At 41.1% G+C, this 20298-nt stretch overlaps 1 protein-coding gene and 1 long non-coding RNA gene across 4 annotated transcripts in view; both read left to right on the top strand.

Moving 5' to 3' along the window:
- MECP2 (methyl-CpG binding protein 2) overlaps positions 1 to 20298 on the top strand; it is a 73989-nt gene that overhangs the window by 19179 nt on the left and 34512 nt on the right. The window lies entirely within an intron of this gene.
- LOC117060864 lies at positions 1590 to 18470 on the top strand. The gene is made up of 2 exons (XR_004428043.1): positions 1590 to 1627; positions 18104 to 18470. It is a non-coding gene; the product is annotated as an uncharacterized LOC117060864 (long non-coding RNA).

The raw sequence follows: 20298 nt of genomic DNA, 5'->3' as shown, positions 1-20298 counted from the left end.
TGTTATTGCCTATGATGTGCACATTCATTTTTGGTGCCTTGCCATGGTCTCTGACCAAACCAGCTCTGAGTTTTCATAGTGTTCAGATTTGTACTCTGAAAAATCCAAAGCTAGCCCCTGGAAGCAGATGCGTATTCTAGCAACATAGCTCCATATGTTTTGGTCTGATTGTCATGAGCCCCTTTATAAATGCACATGTTGGTGTTGGTGCTGTTGTTTTTCGTTGTTTATAAATGGAAGTGTTGGCATATTGCGGACATGGTCATGGGACTTTTAAAAAAGAAGAAAAAATCAATACCACCTGTTTCCCAGGAATACTCATCATTCAAAAACATTTTTAAAAGTTTATTTTATGAATAAAATTGAGTATAAAAGAGACTGCTTGCAATCATGTCTAATCCGTATTGTCACTCCAATGAGTTGGCTGTTGTTGGAAATAGAGGTGGGGAACTCATCTCCCCCCCTCAACTTAAAAAAAATAATGCAGACTTTCCTTGCCTACACTATTTTGTACTGTTATCAAACTAAACAATTCTGAGAGTTTTTTGTTTGTCTTGTTTTTGAGTACTGTAAACTTCAGTCAGTGAATAGATTAAAATAAATGTTTACGGTGAAAATTGAAAAGATGCTGGAGAGCTTTGATTGGATTGCTTGTCTCTTTTAATATTATTTATTAAACAACCAAATGAAGAGGGATCTGTTCGGAGCAAAGGATGGATTTTAACGCTTTCTACACAGTTTTACAATTTTATTTTATTTTATTTTGATACCACCCTTTATCAAAAGATCCCAGGACGGTGTACAACATTAATAACACACTTTACAGAACACAATAATGAAAATGTAATAATAAAATAACCATAAAATAATCATAAGTGTCTTCCCCCCATTTAACAGACCATAGATTATTGAATGGCCAAAGGCTTGGGTAAAGAGGAATTTTAAAAAGAGGCCTACGGTAGCACCTAAAGACATATAATGATGGTGCTAGGCAAGCCTATTTGGGAGGAGCATTCCACAAATGGGGAGCCACCACAGAAAAGGCGTGTTCATGTGTTGCCACCCTCCAAACCTCCCAGGGACATAGAAAAATGCCTCAGATGACAAGAACAGAGTCTGGGTCAGTTTGTATGGGGGGGGGGGAGAGATAGTCCTTAAGGTATTGAGGTCCTGAGCTGTGTAAGGCTTTATAGGTCAACACCAGCACTTTGCATTGGGCCCAGAAACAGACGGCAGCCAGTGCAACTGGGCCAGGAAATAGCAAGCCCCCTGTAGCTGTTTTCAGCTGGGGGGTGTATTTAGATTTGTTAAATGGAAGGAGGATTAAGCCCCACTATTCCAATTCAAGTTGCCTCTCACCCCAATGATTTTGTTTTTTAAAAAGGAGATCAAATCATGGATCTTCAATTTCTTTTGCCTTAAACAAAGTAGCTAATTGGTGGGACTGAAAATTAAGGGTGTATTTGTTTTGATTTGTTTGTTTTAGTTCTGTAAGTTCCCTCCAAATAATGGAATGAGAAAATAATATTGTTTGGACTTGTCTTAATATGTGTTTCTGTCTCTTAATATGTGTTTCTGTCTAGTAATACCTTCGGTAACTTAGAAAAGGCATGGCACTGAGGTTATGGTAATATGCAAATATATTTTCCTTGTTTTGTTTATAATTATACGTTTGCAGATTTTTGCAGAGTGTAATCTACTTCGAGCTTCCCATCTGGATGCAGAGCGCAAACAGGATAAACAATGTGCATCTCACTGTAATGAATTGATCTGTGAAAGGGCAAGACAGTAAACTTAAACTGCTTGACAGCCCTAATTATTTATTTCTATTTATTTATTTATCTATTGCTATTGGTGTATTTGGTGCTTTACATATGATCTCGTTTGAGGTGAGTGCAAGGGGACATGTGCCGTGATACCATGGGAGTCATCTTGCAGAAATAACTGTAATCTGCTTGACAGACCCTCAGTTGCTATTTGTAATATGGAATCAGGATTACAGAGCCAGGATTTGCTTGTGCTGTAGAGCCAGTAGCTGAAGTTCATGATACATGGAAGTTTATGTCAAATCTTCTGAACAGGAGGGTGCTACAGACTGTTGTGTGCTTCTGACTCAGATGCTTTCTCTAGCATGAGCCAAGATGCATGAAAAGTGAAAAGAAGAGGTACCTTTGGGTGTGTGGGTGTGCTAGTGGCCAGATTAGAATATTTGGGGTGGTGGTGGTGGTTTGAGCCCTGAACTCATGTTGCCTATCTATTCTCCATTGTAACTGTGCTCCACCCCAAACCACTAGATTCTCTCCCCCTGTTGTGAAGCCACCACTTTTCTCCTGTTTCTGTGACTTAAGAAATCAGGTAACCCAAACTACATTTGATAAGGAGTTTTGAACTGTTCTGACACGTGTCTTTGTATAATTTACCTATTTGTTAAATTGCTGGAGACTTTTGTCTATAAAGCGACTAACAAATGAAATAATAATACTAAACAATGATTTATTGAGTGCATGTATTACACATTCTTGTGTAATTTATATACTCAATGATCAAGTAAAGTAGCCCCTATGTGCACATACATGGAATAGACACAGGTGATGCTATTAGCTGTCTACACAGTTGAATTTCCTTACCTAGGTGACAAGCATTCCCAGAGCGGGTGCATAGGTAAGCTTAATAAAATAAAATAAAATAAATTGAGGCATTATAACATATTTTGAATGGGTCTACTCTTCACTATTGATACTTGTTGTGCAATCCTGCTGGGTGGATGAGTGAGCTTACTCTCTTTGCTTAATAAGGAGAAAAATAATAATTTAAAAATTGGGTTTCATATATACATGTGTATATGTATGTATGTATGTATGTATGTATGTATATAGGGTCAGTCATTTTCTCTTAGCCTAACCTACCTTGTATGGTTGTTGTGGGGACAAAATGGGGGGCCATGTACTCTATCCTGAGTTCCTTGGCAGAGAGGTGGAATATAAATGTAATAAAATAAAATAAAAATGAAATATATAGAAAGTGAAATTCTTCAAAGCTTGGCTTAGATGGAAATTGAATTGATTCTAAAAATGTTAAATTTGATGCCTTTTAATATTCATGACCCTTTATCAAATGCACCTGAATTAAAGCCTATTTTTCTACATGGAAAAATATTTGACTTCTGAGGTAAAAACTAAGTTTTCAGCTATAATGGTGCTGAATTTATTTTTGCAGGAAATTACATCGTTTTTATAAGACTCTTTTAACTAAACAGCATGGACATTTACTTTCCATCTCATGGAGAAAACTGTTTGCCTAATTACTAATCTCACTTTGAGAATCTTGGTATTTAAACCACAATCCTATGAGAATCTATGTTCACGATTGTAGCTCTTGTTTTCACGTTGAGTAGGTTATGACGTTGAGAGTGTTTGCACAAGTATAGGGAGCCAAACTGATATCTGTTAACTTCACAGTTTAACCCCCTTGCTGCTAAGCAGATACAGCTATTTAGTAGTCTGTATAACTGGCCCTACTGAACATTTTCCAAGATCATAATGACTGCTCACATTATACAGAGCTTATCACCCACCTACTCTCAGCAGCCTGAAGCCTCATAGTCAGACACTGGAGAGACCTGTCAGGAGTAAACATGGACCACTGGTATCAAATGGGAAACAGCCTTACTGGAAAAGCTAACCAACAGACTGAAACTGATACGGGGACAAATAGAAGAAGACTCTTATGGCTTCCCTTTATCTCATACACAGCCCAACAAGATGACAACAAGAATCCACCAAAAGCATACAAATCAATTTGTCTAATCTGACCCAACAAGCCCTCCCCACACTTCAAACAAACCTCACTGCAGTCAACCACAGACAACCATCCACAACCTGGGCTTCACCAATCCCTCTCACTACCAAGGAAATGTAATAAGCAAATAGAAAGAGAACCTCGCTGACACAAAACCCCACATGTACACTGTAAAAAAATATAAATTTTACCACCACTCCTCCTTTCCCCCAAGCTTCTTCTTGGCCTTATACCAGGGGTCAGCAAACTTTCAGCAGGGGGCCGGTCCACTGTCCCTCAGACCTTGTGGGGGGCCAGATTATATTTTGGGGGGGGGGGTATGAACAAATTCCTATGCCCCACAAATAACCCAGAGATACATTTTAAATAAAAGGACATATTCTACTCATGTAAAAACAAGCTGATTCCCGGATTGTCTGCGGGCCAGATTTAGAAGGCGATTGAGCCAGATCCGGCCCCCAGGCCTTAGTTTGCCTACCCATGCCTTATATACTGTATTCAACACTAATTTCTCATAACAAATGTAACTGATCTGTAGAAAGGACTGTACAGCCTGAAAAAAAGACAAGGCATGTACTTTTGTAAACCAAGAAAATTGTTAATAAAAATTATTTAGTGGTCTATATGACCAGAGGCTTTGGATTAATCTCCTAGGTAATATAATGCTTTACTTTGTCACAAACAAGGTATATGTTAATTGTATTTTGATAGAAACCAGTTAATACACACTCTTATTTAAGAAATGCATGAATTACAAAATTTAACTCCCATTTTTAAGTCAGCCATGATGATTTAAACTTAACCACTTTGTACTTTACTTTTTATAAATTTTCTAAAATCTTCCCAGCTGTGATCCTGCTGTGGATCGATTCTTCTTGCATGTTGCCTCTGCGAGTGCATTCAGGGTTTGGAGTAGATTGAAAGACAAGGAAATGATGAACAATGCTGAAGCAGAAAGGATGGGGGTGGAGTTAAGGGGTTTTAAGGCAGTTGTCTTAAATTGTACCTGAAATCCGTCCATTATGATTAGACTGATTTTTATGAAGGGAGATTCAAGGCTTGCAAATGGAAGTGTTTTGAAAAGTGATCGTGTGTTTGAGACAAACATATTTGGGTGGTTTTGAACCCCAACACAAGCATCTGCTAATCTCTGAAGTGTGGAGGCAGGGTTGTCCACAGACATCTGTGCTGCACTGAGGAGTAGTGTTGTATAGATACATAGATGTAAAAAAATTTGGGGTGTGTGTTTTTTGTTTGTTTGTTCTGTTTTAGGCTGGGTATGTTGAAGGGCCGATACAGGTGGTGGCTTTTCTCTGTGCACTTAAAAACAACAACAGAATCCCTTCCCATTTCCTCTTTACCTATATTGACCAACTAGGTTACACATGGCGCTTATGGTTGTAATTAGTTGCTGTGGTGCAAAAAGTATTAATGGCCTTGTGTTCTGCTTTTGACTTACCACTGTGGGAAACCAGAATATTGGACTAGATGGACCATGGGTAGGCAAACTAAAGCCCGGGAGCCGAATCCGGCCCAATCACCTTCTAAATCTGGCCCGTGGACGGTCCGGGAATCAGCGTGTTTTTACATGAGTAGAATGTGTGCTTTTATTTAAAATGCATCTCTGAGTTATTTGTGGGGCATAGGAATTCGTCCCCCCCCTGAAAATATAGTCCGGCCCCCCACAAGGTCTGAGGGACAGTGGACTGGCCCCCTGCTGAAAAAGTTTGCTGACCCCTGAGAAGACCCTTGATCTGGCATTCTTATGTTTATGCATTCTGTTTATAAGCTTGGCAAAAATGTCTCTCTCCTTCCCTGTTCTTCACTCAAGCATGTGGAATACGCAAATAGCAGTCAACCAGTTCCTTGACTGGTGTAGATTGGCTTAGTTGTACAGACTGAAAAATGTCTGTCATACCAGCTGGAGTTCAGCTGAGGATATTCAGTCAGCTCTGTGTTTTACATCTTTGTTTTGTTAAAATAAATGTGATTTCACGCAGGCCATAACTTAGGTTGGAGATCTCCTAATTACCAAAGTATGTGCCTGCTCTGGTTTTGCAATTCTCCACCTCTCACAGCAGTGAAATGTAACTTGTGCTTTCTTTGCTTCCGCAGTGTCGAATTTTAAAAGAAAGGACACAGAAAGCACAGGGTGTTTTTCCCTTTTTGTTTTGTTTTTGTTTTTTCTGTGTGAGGGGAATTGAATAGGCTCCCCCCAAAAGTGCGTGTGTATTACACTTCAGTTGAATGGCTAACTGGGTAGAAGAATATGTGGGCTCCCACTCTCTCTGTGCCCAAAATGTTATCAAAGCTTTCACCACTTTGAAAAAACTAGCAGGGCTTGTTCATCAAAAGGCCTCTGTTGCATTGATCACCCCAGGCATTCAGTCATAATGAATTAAGCTATACAGTATAAAGCATGAGTTAAACAGTACATTCTGTCATCTTGTTGGGTTTCTGAGTTTTGATCATGCAGTTTCCATGCATCTGTTTTATTCCAGCAACCATGAGAACTAGAAACTTTTTTAAAAAATCATTCTTCAATTTTACAATACAAATTCTTTAAAAATCAAACATACTCTTTATATTTCTTTATTTTTCTTTTAAGATCTCCCTTTCACATATATCTTGAATGCTCATCTTATGTTAACCCTGCTAATGTTTTAAGTTGTTTACAATAATTTTTCGAATAATCCCAAAAATTCCCCCCATTCTTTATTAAAGGGTCCCCCCCAGTTCTTTATTCTTCCCGTAAGTTTAGCCATTTCTGCATACTCCATCTTCTGCCAGTCCTCCTTAGTCAGAACTGTTTCTTCTTTCCATTTCTGGGCAGCCATTGCATACATAAACTTTTTTCTCATATTTGAGTACCTCTAATCCTATTATCGGGACGCGGGGGGTGCTGTGGTCTAAACCAGTGTTTTTCAACCTTTTTTGGGCAAGGGCACACTTGTTTTATGAAAAAAATCACGAGGCACACCACCATTAGAAAATGTTAAAAAATTTAACTCTGTGCCTATATTGACTATATATAAAGTAATTCTCTTGAATAGGTATCAAATAAACACAATTTTTCCCACGGCACACAAGGCAACATCTCGCGGCACACTAGTGTGCCGCGGAACAGTCGTTGAAAAACACTGGTCTAAACCACTGAGCCTAGGGCTTGCCAATCAGAAGGTCAGCGGTTCGAATCCCCATGACAGGGTGAGCTGCCATTGTTTGGTCCCTGCTCCTGCCCACCTAGCATTTCGAAAGCATGTCAAAGTGCAAGTAGATAAATGGCGGGAAGGTAAACGGCATTTCTGTGCACTGCTCTGGTTCGCCAGAAGCAGCTTAGTCATGCTGGCCACATGACCCGGAAGCTGTCTGCGGACAAACGCCGGCTCCCTTGGCCTACAAAGCGAGATGAGCGCAGCAACCCGAGTCGTCTGCGACTGGACCTAATGGTCAGGGGTACCTTTACCTTTACCTTTTTAAGCCTATTATCTCTAGAAGAAAAGCTTCTGTTTTTAAAATTTTTTTTAATATATCTTCAACATTTTGTTCAGTTCATTATAAATAATTTCCCAGAAAGCTTTCACTACCTTACATGACCACCATGTATGGTAAAAGGTACCCTCCTTTTCTTTACATTTCCAGCATGTATCTGATTCCGATTTATACATATTAGCCAATTTACTAGGAGACAGATACCATCTATACATTATTTTCATATAGTTCTCTTTTAGTGTATAGGTAATGGTAAAGTGTAAAGGGACCCCTGGCTATTAGGTCCAGTCGCGGAAGATTATGGGGTTGCGGCACTCATCTCACTTTATTGGCCAAGGGAGCCGGCGTACAGCACACTGAGAGCCAGTGTGGTGTAGTGGTTAAGAGCGGTAGTCTCGTAATCTGGGGAACCGGGTTCGTGTCTCCGCTCCTCCACATGCAGCTGCTGGGTGACCTTGGGCTAGTCACACTTCTTTGAAGTCTCTCAGCCCCACTCACCTCACAGAGTGTTTGTTGTGGGGGAGGAAGGGAAAGGAGAATGTTAGCCGCTTTGAGACTCCTTCGGGTAGTGAAAAGCGGGATATCAAATCCAAACTCTTCTTCTTCTTCTTCTTCTTCTGGCGAACCAGAGCAGCGCGCAGAAACGCCGTTTACCTTCCCGCTGGAGCGGTACCTATTTATCTACTTGCACTTTGACGTGCTTTCGAACTGCTAGGTTGGCAGGAGCTTAGTGTATAACACACTGTAAATTTCAAATCTGTATTCCTTAATTTTTCCCATGCTGCTATTTCAATATTATCACCTATATTCCTTGCCCAGTGTATCATTGCTGATTTTACGAGTTTGTCTTTTGTTTCCCATTCCAATAACAACTTGTACATTCTGTATAAGTTCTCTTTCAAATTGTGAGGTTGGATTCATAAATCCATTCATTTTATCTAATTCAAATAGCTCATTAAGTTGATAATATTGTAACCAATCTGCTTTTCCAACATCTTCAAACCTTTCTCATTCTCCCCCCCCCCCAATACAACCTCACTCATCCAGCTTTTGGATCAAGGGGTGACTCGCTGCTTCAAGGCTCATTATGCCAGGCTCACCTTTGTCTTGCTGATCAGTGCAGTGGATGCTGATCTGGATCTCGACCTCATGTCATTATGGAAGTCCTTCAACATTCCCAACTGCAGTCAAACCTATATCAAAGCAGGCAGTGGATGCAATCAGGCCTGAAACCATGAACACGTGCTGGGGCAAACTGTGGAAGGAATGTGTTTATGATATCAAGGAATTTCCAGGCATTACCACTGAGGTGGAGAACATTGTGAAGATGGCAGGTTGATGACAATGGCTTTGTTGACCTCATCCAGGAGGAGGTGGAAGAACTGACTGAGGGCCTTGAGCCTGAAAGAGCTGAGATCAAGTTCCAGCTCTGAAAGCGGGGAAGAAGGGGAGGATGGTGAGCAGGATGACCAATCCACCTTGACCCTGGAGAGCTTTTCTGAACTCTTTGGCACACTCAACCTTGTGAATTATATCATTGTGCAGTATGACCCCTCCATGGAACACATCCTGAAGATCAAGCGTGCCATTGCAGAATGTGTGTGACTGTACAAGGGGATGTTTGACCAGCTGAAGAGACAAAGCATCAGCTACCCATCACCATGTTCTTCTGCAAGGTGCCAGCAGCAGCAGCAGCAGCAGCAAGTGAATCTGACCCACAGCCAAACACTTCAGGGTACCGGTCTACCCCTCTTGTCGTCATTTCCACATCCTCCAGTGATGATGAAGATTTAGAGCCACCATTGCCACCATTCTTGCCAGTCTGGAAGGGCTGCTGGGTTTTTTTAAAGGGATTTTCAAGAGTTTCCAGGGGTTTAGAGGGTGTTTACGGGCTTTTTAGATGGTGTTCCCTGCTATACACATTTTCAGTTATACATCCCGTACCTGGGAACGCAACCTCTGCGTAAGTGGGAAGTCACCTGTAGTATGTAATATAGTATGGGGCTTTGCTGTTTCAAGTAAAAGCAAGAAAAAAATCTCACAGGACATGCTCAGGCCTGAGGTGGACCTGAAGTAAATCTTTGGAGCCTTGCTACTATCTAAGCTGTTGGCAGCAGGAAACCTGTTCTGTGAACCTTGGCTGTAAGAAATAGTAGTAGTAGTAATGATGATGATGATGATGTAGATATCCAGGTAGAATGTGGTCATGTTGCCTTTTGAATGGGGAAGTGGGGGCTGCACAAAGTTAGAGAGATAAAAGGTCCATGGATTATCACATTAACCACATTAACCAAGACAGCTTATTTTACTTTGAGACAAAATCTCTTTAAATCACCCATAGTAGCCCATGGAAGCTAGTATCCTGCAGCATTTTTTGCAGGGCTGCTGGGGGATGGCAGAGGAGCGACAAAAGCTGCATTTCCATGCTGAGTGTGTTGCAGCCTACATGCTTTCTATGCTGGCTGCACAGGAGTGACTGAGTGCTCCTTCTCTCCTTAGCCTTCTCACTTGCCTGTGTGTATGAATTTCCTGGTTTCTGTATATATATACTAGGCCAGAGCCATGGGGGGAGGGGCTAGCCAGATTTTTTGCCCCGGGTGAAGCCTCCATAGGGCGCCATTGAGGCTCCTAGCCTGTGTGTGTGTGTGCGTGCGTGTGTGTGCGCGCGCGCACGTGCAAATGTACATGGGGAATGCCAAACTGAGTCTTTGATCCAGGTGAAATAAAGCCTAGTTTCGCTCCTGCACTAGGCTACTGCTTAAATAAAAGACTGCTTTACCACAACCACCCCAAGCCCTTAACCCAGGAGAGGGAGGGACTCTGATGGGAAGCTGTACCTTGTAGCAATGCTACTAGTGAAGTAAGGTTTAAATTCATGGTATCAACTGCTGGTGCAGAGCAGCCCTCAGTTCTGTGAGTGAGAAGCAAGAGAGAAGACATATCGAACATATGAAAACTCTTAATCTATTTATGCTCGTTAACAGTCTTAATTTTCAGGAGCTTGATGCTTTTGCACTAATGTTTGGAAATGAAACTCCATTTTCAAATGATATTTATTGAATCGAAATGGTGACTCAGCTACAAGAACCATCTTAGGTAGTATTGCTCATTCTTCAGCAGCATTTTAAAATATAGGGGTCTCAGTAGGCCAGGACAAAGGTTAACTTGCCCTCAACTCATGGTGTGACCTTTGTGATAGCAGCTGTTTTCTATCTGTCTTCTATGTGTGCCATATTATCACGATTTTAAAAAATGTTACTCAGCCTGCACTGGAATTGCTTGTCACAATGGAAACTTGGATGGGTTGGTAATTGGACTGGATCTGACTAAAAAAATATCCTAGGAGTAAGAGAGTACCATTTCCACTGAGTCACAATGGTGATTGTAGCTGCCCATTAATGTTTTGAAGCAAGAGATAATTTATTGCATACTACATTGCAGAGGTGTGCTGTATGCAGAGGGGGAAACTGAGCTAAGCTACTACTATGACATTTTAAAATCTAGAATCTGTTTTGGATAGCAAATTCATGCAGCCTTAGGATATTCTTCAACTCCTTTCTCGTTAGGCATCAGATGTGAGGTGGAGACTAGACCATTGCATTTGCCCAGTTATTGTTTATTGTGTGTATCAACAACAAAATGTTTGAACCCTTTAGGATTATTATTTGTCATGTGAAAAATAAATTAATTTTCTGTGCATGTTACTGAAGCATAGTCCTGGCTGATCTCAAATTAGCTTTTTTTTTTTTTTTAACTCACACATTAATTCAGATTTATATCCCACCCTATTCCAAGAGCTCAGGGCATACAATTGCAACTTAGGAGCTCCATGTCCCTTACTCCCTTCTTTTAAAAAGTGGAAAATATGTTTGTCACATAAATGCACCCAGGAGGAGAACAGGGGTTCAACTTTGATCCTAGCAATGTCTGTGTGTGTGTGTGTGTGTGTGTGTGTGTGACAAACTCTTTCATCTGGATGCTATTTTCCAGGTCTGAATTTCCAGCCTTTAGTCATTTTTCATCAGGGATAGCAGGAAGCAGTGTTCCATATGATTCCTGTGGAATCCTCTACTGTGAAAGATCTTGAAGAGAGGTTTCCAAAGGTGTGTCAACCTGGGACTAAACTTACCAAGAAATTCCCAGAGGCAACAAGCAGCTAGTCAAAACCTGCTGGACACTGGAGCTTTCAGAGCTATCTGAATTGAGCTCCAGAATTTGATCGATCTATTTTCTTCTCCATCCCTCCACCCATTCATCCCTCCACTGGTGGTGTTGAAAAATTTCCACTGCTGTACTTTTCCATTTAAAAAATGAATTTCTAAAAATAAATAGTTTTGTTAACCTAATTGGTAATATAATGAATGGAAACAGTCAAAATGAGCAGATTCTGCTTGTAATAAACTTTTTCAAGTGACTGTCTTTAGGAACCACACTTGCATGTATTATATGTAGTCAAGCAGATTTTAATGTATTTTTAGCAACCATCAGTTGTACAATTTCGGGATGGTGCTCTGACCATTTAGTTTCTAAGCACACACACACTAAAAGATACAGAGTTGCAGAGAGAAATGAAATGGAAGTGAACATCATAAATAAGTCACACTTTTGGCACATTATAAAATTAGTATGTTAATCATTAAAAGTCATTTTAGGAAGTGTATGCTAATGGGTTATATCTTAAAATACTTTCAAATTTTCAAAACACCTTTCTTAATTATCTTAAAATATAATAAAATGATATCTTATTTGTTATATTTCTATTTATGTTTATAGTTTTAATAAAGCATTCCAATAAAAAATGCTTAACAATGGTCTAAGAATATTTTTAAATATTCTTTAAAAAAAGTATTTTTAAGTATTCCTAAAGCTTTGAATTTGTTTAGATGTGATATTAAAAAATATTAAGTATGTTTTCTTGAATTTCCAACTTACCTATTTCTGACCATGTGTGGTAGTGATAACAGCTCTGAGTTTGCCCCTGGGGTCAGAATGGGCAGGTTGGAGTACTGATCACCTCCACCTGTTATTAATGTTCTGCATTAGATATGGCAGATCTTGCAGGAAGACACAAGTCTGAGGAGCAATTTTAATTTCTATTAATGTCCCATGACGGTGTCTCCTGCCTGAAAGGAATGTGGATCTAAGATGGTGCTCAGTTCCTTAAGGGAGCAGCAAAAGGGTAGGACATTTCCACATCTTGCCCATCTTCTTCAGCCCCACTATTCTGGCTTCTAAAAGGGGCCACTTTTGCACCCGCTGCCATAGGCACCTGGACAGGGGTTCCTTCTCGTTGTCCCAAGACCTGACGTGCAGCTACTCTTTTTTTTGCCAGTTGAAAGAGGCATGCAGTCTTGTTAACCTGAATGCATACTGCGGTTATTAATCCCTGAATCAAAAAGGCATGTACTTACAAGGTGACTCTGGAGGAGGCCCAGGAGAGTGTATTGTCCCCCTAGATTGTCCCCCTACTGGCCATGGGTCTCTCTCTACCTTCAGAAAAGGAATTGGAATTACCAGAGTAGTAGGAGGAAGCACTCCCCACATCACAGTCTCTCTCTCTCTCTCTCTCTGTGTGTGTGTTTGTGTGTGTGAGTTGTTTGCCTTAGATGAGTGGGGCAAACCCATGACATCTAAATCTAGTGGGGCTATTTATATATAAAATATCTTGCCTAAAGAGGTACAGCGGTACCTCTGGTTACGTACTTAATTCGTTCCGGAGGTCCGTTCTTAACCTGAAACTGTTCTTAACCTGAAGCACCACTTTAGTTAATGTGGGACCTCCCGTTGCCGCTGCGCCGCCAGAGCACGATTTCTGTTCTCATCCTGAAGCAAAGTTCTTAACCTGAAGCGTTATTTCTGGGTTAGCGGAGTCTGTAACCTGAAGCATATGTAACCTGAAGCGTATGTAACCTGAGGGTTCTGTTAATAGATGCTCCAGTAGCTGTCCTAGTCATAGGGGCAGTGGTTCCCATGAGTTCAAAGCATTTTTTTTTATAAAAAAGATAAGAAATGTGATGTCTTATTAACAAAATTGCATGAGACTTTTGTCCTCTTCATCAGGGCAATAATGGCCATTTTCTTATGGGCTCAAGGAATTCTCAGAGAGGTTCCAGCAACAGCAGAGGGTGTAGAAAATCTGCAGCCATTTCTGAGGCCAGCTCTTGGATTCATGAAGAAAACAGCAAACATGAGTCTCAAATGGGTGGCAAGCTGCAGAGTTTTGTGACTCAATGAACTCAGTTGACATCTGATCAGTGGGTGCTCAGGATTGTCCAGAAGGGGTAGTTTGACACCATGTCTCATGATCTCTGTGTTTTCTCCAGGGTAATAGAGAAACATCAGTTACTGGTTTAGGTGATGTATTGCCTGCTGCAGATGGGGGTGATAGAGCCTGTTCTATCTGTGCAAGTCTTCTACGGATGCTACTTTGTATTTGTCATAGTAAAACAAAACAGGGAATGGAGAGCTATTTTTTTATTTTATATTTCTTTTATATTAAAAACACATTTATTCAAAAGTTACACTTCAGCTTTGTCCACTGCCATAATATTGTGTGTGTGTTTAGATATTTTAGGTATTTTAGATCTAACACAAGTGAATTGGTTCACGCAGTTCCTGCTGGAGACACTAAAAGACTATTTGGGAGAGTCTCTAGTGGGGTGACTATTTTGCTCAATCTTGCATAGGTGCAACTGACTTGTTTTAAAGAGCATTTGATTTCTGACTGAGATATCATCTACTTGCACTCCTGCATTTAACTTCAGAGAAAGACACAGTGAAGGAACGTTGCATTTTAATGTACCACTTCTCCAGCTCCTGGCATCTCTGCTTTACATTGTTCTCTTTCTCCACTGATCTCATCTTCTTCTTTCCTCAAACTACTTTCTGTTTTCTAATATCACCCCCTCATCTCATACTCTCCTTTCCCCCTATACTGCAGCTTCTTGCCCATCTCTTATGCGGGAGCAAAACTAGGCTTTATTTCATCTTGGTCAAAGACCCAGTTTGGCACCTTGCCCACCTGCATTCAATGGCACCCCTCTGGAGGCTTCACCTGGGGCAAAAAAAACAGTCTAACTCCCCCTTAGCTACATCCCTGTCTTATGGTAAATACCAATAATATCCACACATCCCTCCATCCTTTTAGTTTGTTTTAAGGCAGATCTCTTATTCAGGTGGGGAAAATGTCTTCTTAGCACACTGCATGCTCTTTCTGTTTCTTAAAAACTCCCAAGTCCTAAACTCCACCGCTTGCTTTAGTAATAGCTGCAGCAACACAGGAAGCAGCTGGATTGCTTCTGAGCCAAGCTAAGCAGGCCAAGGAGGCTCTGCATTGCACAGAAGGGGTTCGGAAGCTTGCAAGCAATGGTGTCCTTTGTTTGAATGTTTTGGATGCTGACAGAAAAGAGAAACATGAGGACCACCTAGAACGGGGCTTCCACAGCTTTGGCTCCCCATGATGTTGCTATGCACAAAGTTGCACAGGGCAGTTAACTTTCAAAACAACAACCCTGAAGCTCAAAACCTGTCACCTTTGAGTACCACTTCAGTCTGCTGCCTGAGCCCTATGTCTCACCTTATCTCATGGGCAAAAAGATTCCACCATTGGGTTGGACTAGATGACCCTTGTGGCCTCTTCCAACTTGACAATTCAATGATTCTATGGTAGAGTGCCCTGCAGATACAGGACATAGTCCAAAGACTCCCCACTCCCTACATGAAACTGCCTGAATTCTTAGATTATTTTATGAGATCCCTCTCTGTGTGCCCCCATCTTCTGAATTTGGGCCAGTTGTGACCAGAAGATAGGTCCTCTTTGGTGGTGGCACTCTACCTGTGGAACCATCTCCCCAGAGAGTCTTCTTTATTTTCTGCACCAAGCAGATACCTTTTTTATTCACCCAGGTCCCTTATTTATTTTATCTGCTTCTATTGATAATTCCTACTACCTTTTCTTGTTTGTTTGTTTGTTTGTTTGTTGTCTACTGTTGCTTTAGTATGTTGTGATTTTGATGTGTTGTGTTGTGTGTCTCTTTGAGAATGTGCATTTGAGCTGAAAGGTTAAATTTTATACATCAATAAATAAAATATGTTGCAGCAGTCTTGTGGAACCTGAGCGAGTCTACATCTGGTCATGTGTCTAGATGGGGAGGCCACATGGGAACCTCATGTATGTCACCTTGAGCTCCACTGAAAAATATAGGAAATGTCATAAGTAGGATTGACTCCTTTTTAAAATATACTTTTTATTGGAATGTGTAATTTTTTGTAAATTGACTTCAAATTAAATAGTTACATTGTTTCATATACAGTGGTACCTTGGTTTATGAACTTAATTTGTTCTATAAGTCTGTTCTTAAATCAAAGCGTTCTTAAACCAAGGCGTGTTTTCCCATAGTAGCGGGGGACTCAATTTACACTCAACAGGAAGCGGAACATGTTCTGCTTCCAAGGCAAAGTTCACAAACCAACACTTCCGGCTGGCGACGCCATAGCGGGTGGTCGGGGCTGCTTCGGCTGCGAGGCGCCCGATCCATCCCGGGGGTTAGGAGCCCCGCAACCGCAAAGCGGGGCTCCGGTTGGGGTGCGGGAAGAGCGTCCCGCACCCTGGGCTCCCCGGCTGCGCCCACGGAGGCTCCGAACCCTTCCCTTGCCCCCCCTGTAAAGGGGGAGTGGGGGTGAAGGGACAACGGAGCCGGGCTTACGGGGATATGCCCCAACCGGGATGCAAATGCGGCGACAAAGCCCGCGGTGAGCGTCTTAGTTCTACCTTTGAAGAATGGAGCCAAAGGAACCCGGTGGTCGTGAGTAACTAATTTGACCAGAAATCGAGCTTTTGGAACGATCCGGGGGGAAGGAGAAAGGCAGCCTGCCTTCTTCCCTTCGAGCTAAAGAAGCTAACCAATTTGAGCAACTGCTGCTACAGGACTGCTACAATGTGCTTAAAATTGATACATGAGACTGGCAAACTTTTTTCTTGGGAAGTAAATTAGTGGAAAATATCTCCATTTAAAGTTGCGGTATCTGCGCTCCAGTTTAGGAAAATGGCGATGAACAGAGAGGCAGGAGTAGAAATCTGATACCCACTTCCTCCCCCTCTACCAGTATGCTGGGCTTCGTCCTTGAACTGGTACTGAACTCTGGACTAACGGACGAACAGAGGCTCACTGCTTTGAAGGTGGAACTGCTGTACAGGAAAGTCAAAGTCTTGTGTGGGGGTCTGAAAGAGAACCAATTGCCCACAGAGGAGGCTTTTAAAACTTTTAATACTTTGGAAGAAAGTCTTGCCAAAGAGCTGAGAGGATGTCTGGGAAGATGGAGAGAAATGAGTGAGCTACTTCGGAGAAGAAACTCGCCTTTTGGGGGTGGCAGTCCCAAGGCGACGGTAAGATTTGTTATATCCAGTCCCCGAGGTGTGAGCTCGGGGGCCAGGGACAGAGAATTATGGTTTTTACAAGAAGAAAAGGAATGCTACAAAGAACCGGAGAAGCTGAGAGACGACGAGAGGGACATCCTGGAGCTCGTGGCAAGGAGAGTTTTGGACTGTGCCTGGATCTGTGGACGCTTGGAGAGGGAAGCCACAGGGAAATTCAGTCTTGAGGCCACCAGGAGAACAATAATGGACAGAGGGGGTGTGGGGTGAAACACTAAGTAAAATTTGAAGTAGCCTGTCATGGAATTTTGAAATCGGAGGGTGAATACTGTCAACAATCTTTCTGTTTTATTTTTTGTTTGAATATGAAAGGAGATATTTTGAGTTATTATGTTATTAGCAGCAGTTTAAAGGATAGAAGAGATAGATATGATATAAATGATTGGTGAAGATTTCAATGGAAGAAGAATTATGATGAGATATTACTACGATGATGCATTGTTAGTTAATTGTTGAATATATAATTGTGTGTAACTATATAATTGAATTTGAATTTCAGGAGAAATGGTTATAAAATAGATTAAGGATATGAACTCGAAGGAGAAAGGGCAGGGGAAGTCAATGGTCAAGATATGGAAATAGAAATTTTCTTTTTAAAGAAAAGATGCAACAAGAAAACTTGACACTGTTTGTATTTGTTTTATCAATGTATTTGTTTTGTATTTGTTTAATTGTAGGTGTGGGTGTGGGTATATGTTGTTATAAGAAAAAGGTCAATAAATTCTTATAAAAAAAAAAAAAAAGTTCACAAACCAAAACACCTACTTCTGGGTTTGCAGCGTTCTTAATCCAAGTTGTTCATAAACTAAGCTGTTCTTAAAGCAAGGTACCACTGTATTTGAAAATTCCCACCCCTGCCTCCACAGTGTTTTTATCCAAACCCTTTTCTATATATCAAATTCTTATTTATTACACAAATCCTCCTGATACAATAACTTTATCATTTTTCTTCCTCTGCTCTTACCGTATCTCCAATCCTGCCTGCGATTTCATTTGATTGTAGTACTTTTTCAAAGAGTCCTAAAATGGCCTCCAGTCTTCTATAAAAAGTTCATCATTTTGATCTCTTAATATTGTTGTCAGCTTTGTCATTTCTGCATAGTTCATTACTTTTAAAAGCAATTCCTTCTTCGTTGGAACCTTCTCTTTCCATTTCTGTGCATATAAAATTCTAGCTGCTGTTGTCACATACATAAGTAGTTTGGTCATTTTCTTTGGAAAGTCCATCCCTGTTATCCCTATATGAAAAGCTTCAAGTCATTTGGGAATAGCCCATTTAAACGTCTTCTTTGTTTCATTATGTATAATTTCCCCAAACCCTTTAGCTTTTTTACATGTCAGAAATAGGATTGACACTGTTTGCTCTCTATTTCCATACAGCCCACTCCCAACCATCACTACTGCTGCTCCCCTACCCTCCAGCAGCAACAGCCTTGGTCTTGAATAGCAGCTGCTTCCCATCGCTTCCTGTCTTCTGGGAACCCAACTCCCAGTTGTCTATTCTCTCCTTCTAGTACTTGTGTTGCCCCGACCCCATGAAAGAAGAGGCAGAACCCAAGAGAAGAGAGAGCACATTGGTCGGGAGGCAGCCATGTGAAACTTTGTGGGCATGAACTATAACTGCTGCTGCTGCTTTGCTTACCCGTGCTATACAACCAGGCCTGCCTCTCACTGCCTAGCATGCATGTATGGCACGATGTTTGTTTATTCATTTATTGCAAAACAAAAATTAAAAAACAATTCTTCACCTTTCTGTCGACTGATGAGAAAACATATTGTTCCCGTCTGAACAGCTAATGCTTATGTCTGATGCAATGTGTAAAGCTCGTTATTTCCAGAAAACTTGGTTTCATGTTTTTTTCTTTCTCCCCTTTCCATACTTAATTGGCTCTGTCATGGAGCCATCTGGTGGCTAGGATCCAAGTGCTTTTCTGGGTCAAGGAAATAGATTTATTTACTTCCAAATTTCTACCCTGCCAGCTACCCCATAAATGGGGTTTTCATGGTGGCTTGCAATTTATGATAGTACAATAGAATCAACTTCAACAAGGCAAATTAAGCACAACCTAAACAAAATGTATTAGTAAGACCCTCCACAAAATAAATTTGACTTACATATGTATGTGTGGGTGGTTAGAAGTAGTAGTAATAGCGTTGGAACTGTGATTCGTAGTTAACCTTTAGCAGGGGCTATATTTTGACATGAGCAAAAGCTGAAGGTCTGGTAACACGGGCTTTGCCTGGTGATGCACTCCTGTTAGCAACTAAGATGCAGGCAAAAGGCTCTTCAGCTGCCTCCTCCCCAGCCTGGTAGGAGGTTAAAGAATCCCGGTCTGGGGAAAAGGTGGGATAATAGGAGGAAGAAGAAGAAGAAGAAGAAGAAGAAGAAGAAGCCCTTGCCCTGTGTTTCTGCTTGCAGTGAGAAGAGCCAGGGAGACTGAGTGTTAGAACAGAGCTAAATGAGATGTTCCCAAATGAGATGGGGCTCAAGTTGAATCTCTAGCCTGCCAGTTTCCTGTCTCTAGATTAGAACATCTGAGTTGCTTTCCTACTTATAAGAAAAAGTTGGGTGTTGGACTGCTTTAATGTTTTAAAACCATTTCTTCCAGCAGTGGTAAATGTTGCCATTTGAACACTCAGTGCTGAAGCCCCATGATGTAGAGTGTCTCAATGAGTTTGAGTCAGCCCTGAATAAGGAGAACTGTGGTTAAATGATTCCGGCTCTGTAGGTTAAATGCTGCTTTGGAGCTAGTGCTGAACAACCTGGTAGGAACCTAAAAGCTGTCTAAAGCCTCCACATTGATAAGCTGTTTATGTATACGGAGGTACAAGCTAATAGACCTTTTTTCCCAAGCTAAGCTGCATTTTCCATATCCTTGACTTTCTCATGGCAACTCCATGTTACAGATTTGCATGGAAATACTGAAAGAGTAATGGGAGGAGGCTGCCTTGGTCCCATGAACCTGCTCTCTATCCCAAGTTGGTAGCTACAGCAAAGCTAACTGCAAATACGTCATGATCTCAGAATTCTCTTGAAGCAATTTAAGATTGTTGTAACTCACATTCAGTGCATATGGTCTCCTTGATAAAGAAAGGGGAAAGCTGGGATGTGGAGAGTTGTTTCAACAACTTTTAGTTTGTGGACAGCAAGCTACAGGACTTTCACAAGTTGAGATTCCTGCATTGCAGGGGGTTGGACCTCAGGGTCCCTTCCAATTCTAAGATTCTATAGCAGTGTTTCGCAACCTTTTTCTCACCATGGCCCCTTCTGACCTTGTTTCCTTCCTGTGGCCCCCCCTTTCCTGCTGGTAGAAAGGTAGCTATTTGAATGTTTTGTTTGTAAAGAGAACATTTTTTATAATTTATACAAAATACAATTACATATATATTTTTTACTTTTAAGTATTTCTCGATCAATGTGACCCTTGTACTTGATGACCAGAAACAAGATATATATATATACACACACACACACACACACACACACACACAATTCTATTGCTTTGAGGGATGAACGAAGATCACCTCTGTCCATTATGTTAAGGCAATTCCGCGTTAGGCTGAGTAAATAATTC

Source organism: Lacerta agilis, chromosome 16 (assembly GCF_009819535.1).
Source record: "Lacerta agilis isolate rLacAgi1 chromosome 16, rLacAgi1.pri, whole genome shotgun sequence".
NCBI lineage: Eukaryota > Metazoa > Chordata > Lepidosauria > Squamata > Lacertidae > Lacerta > Lacerta agilis.
This window is presented reverse-complemented; position numbering and strand designations above follow the sequence as displayed.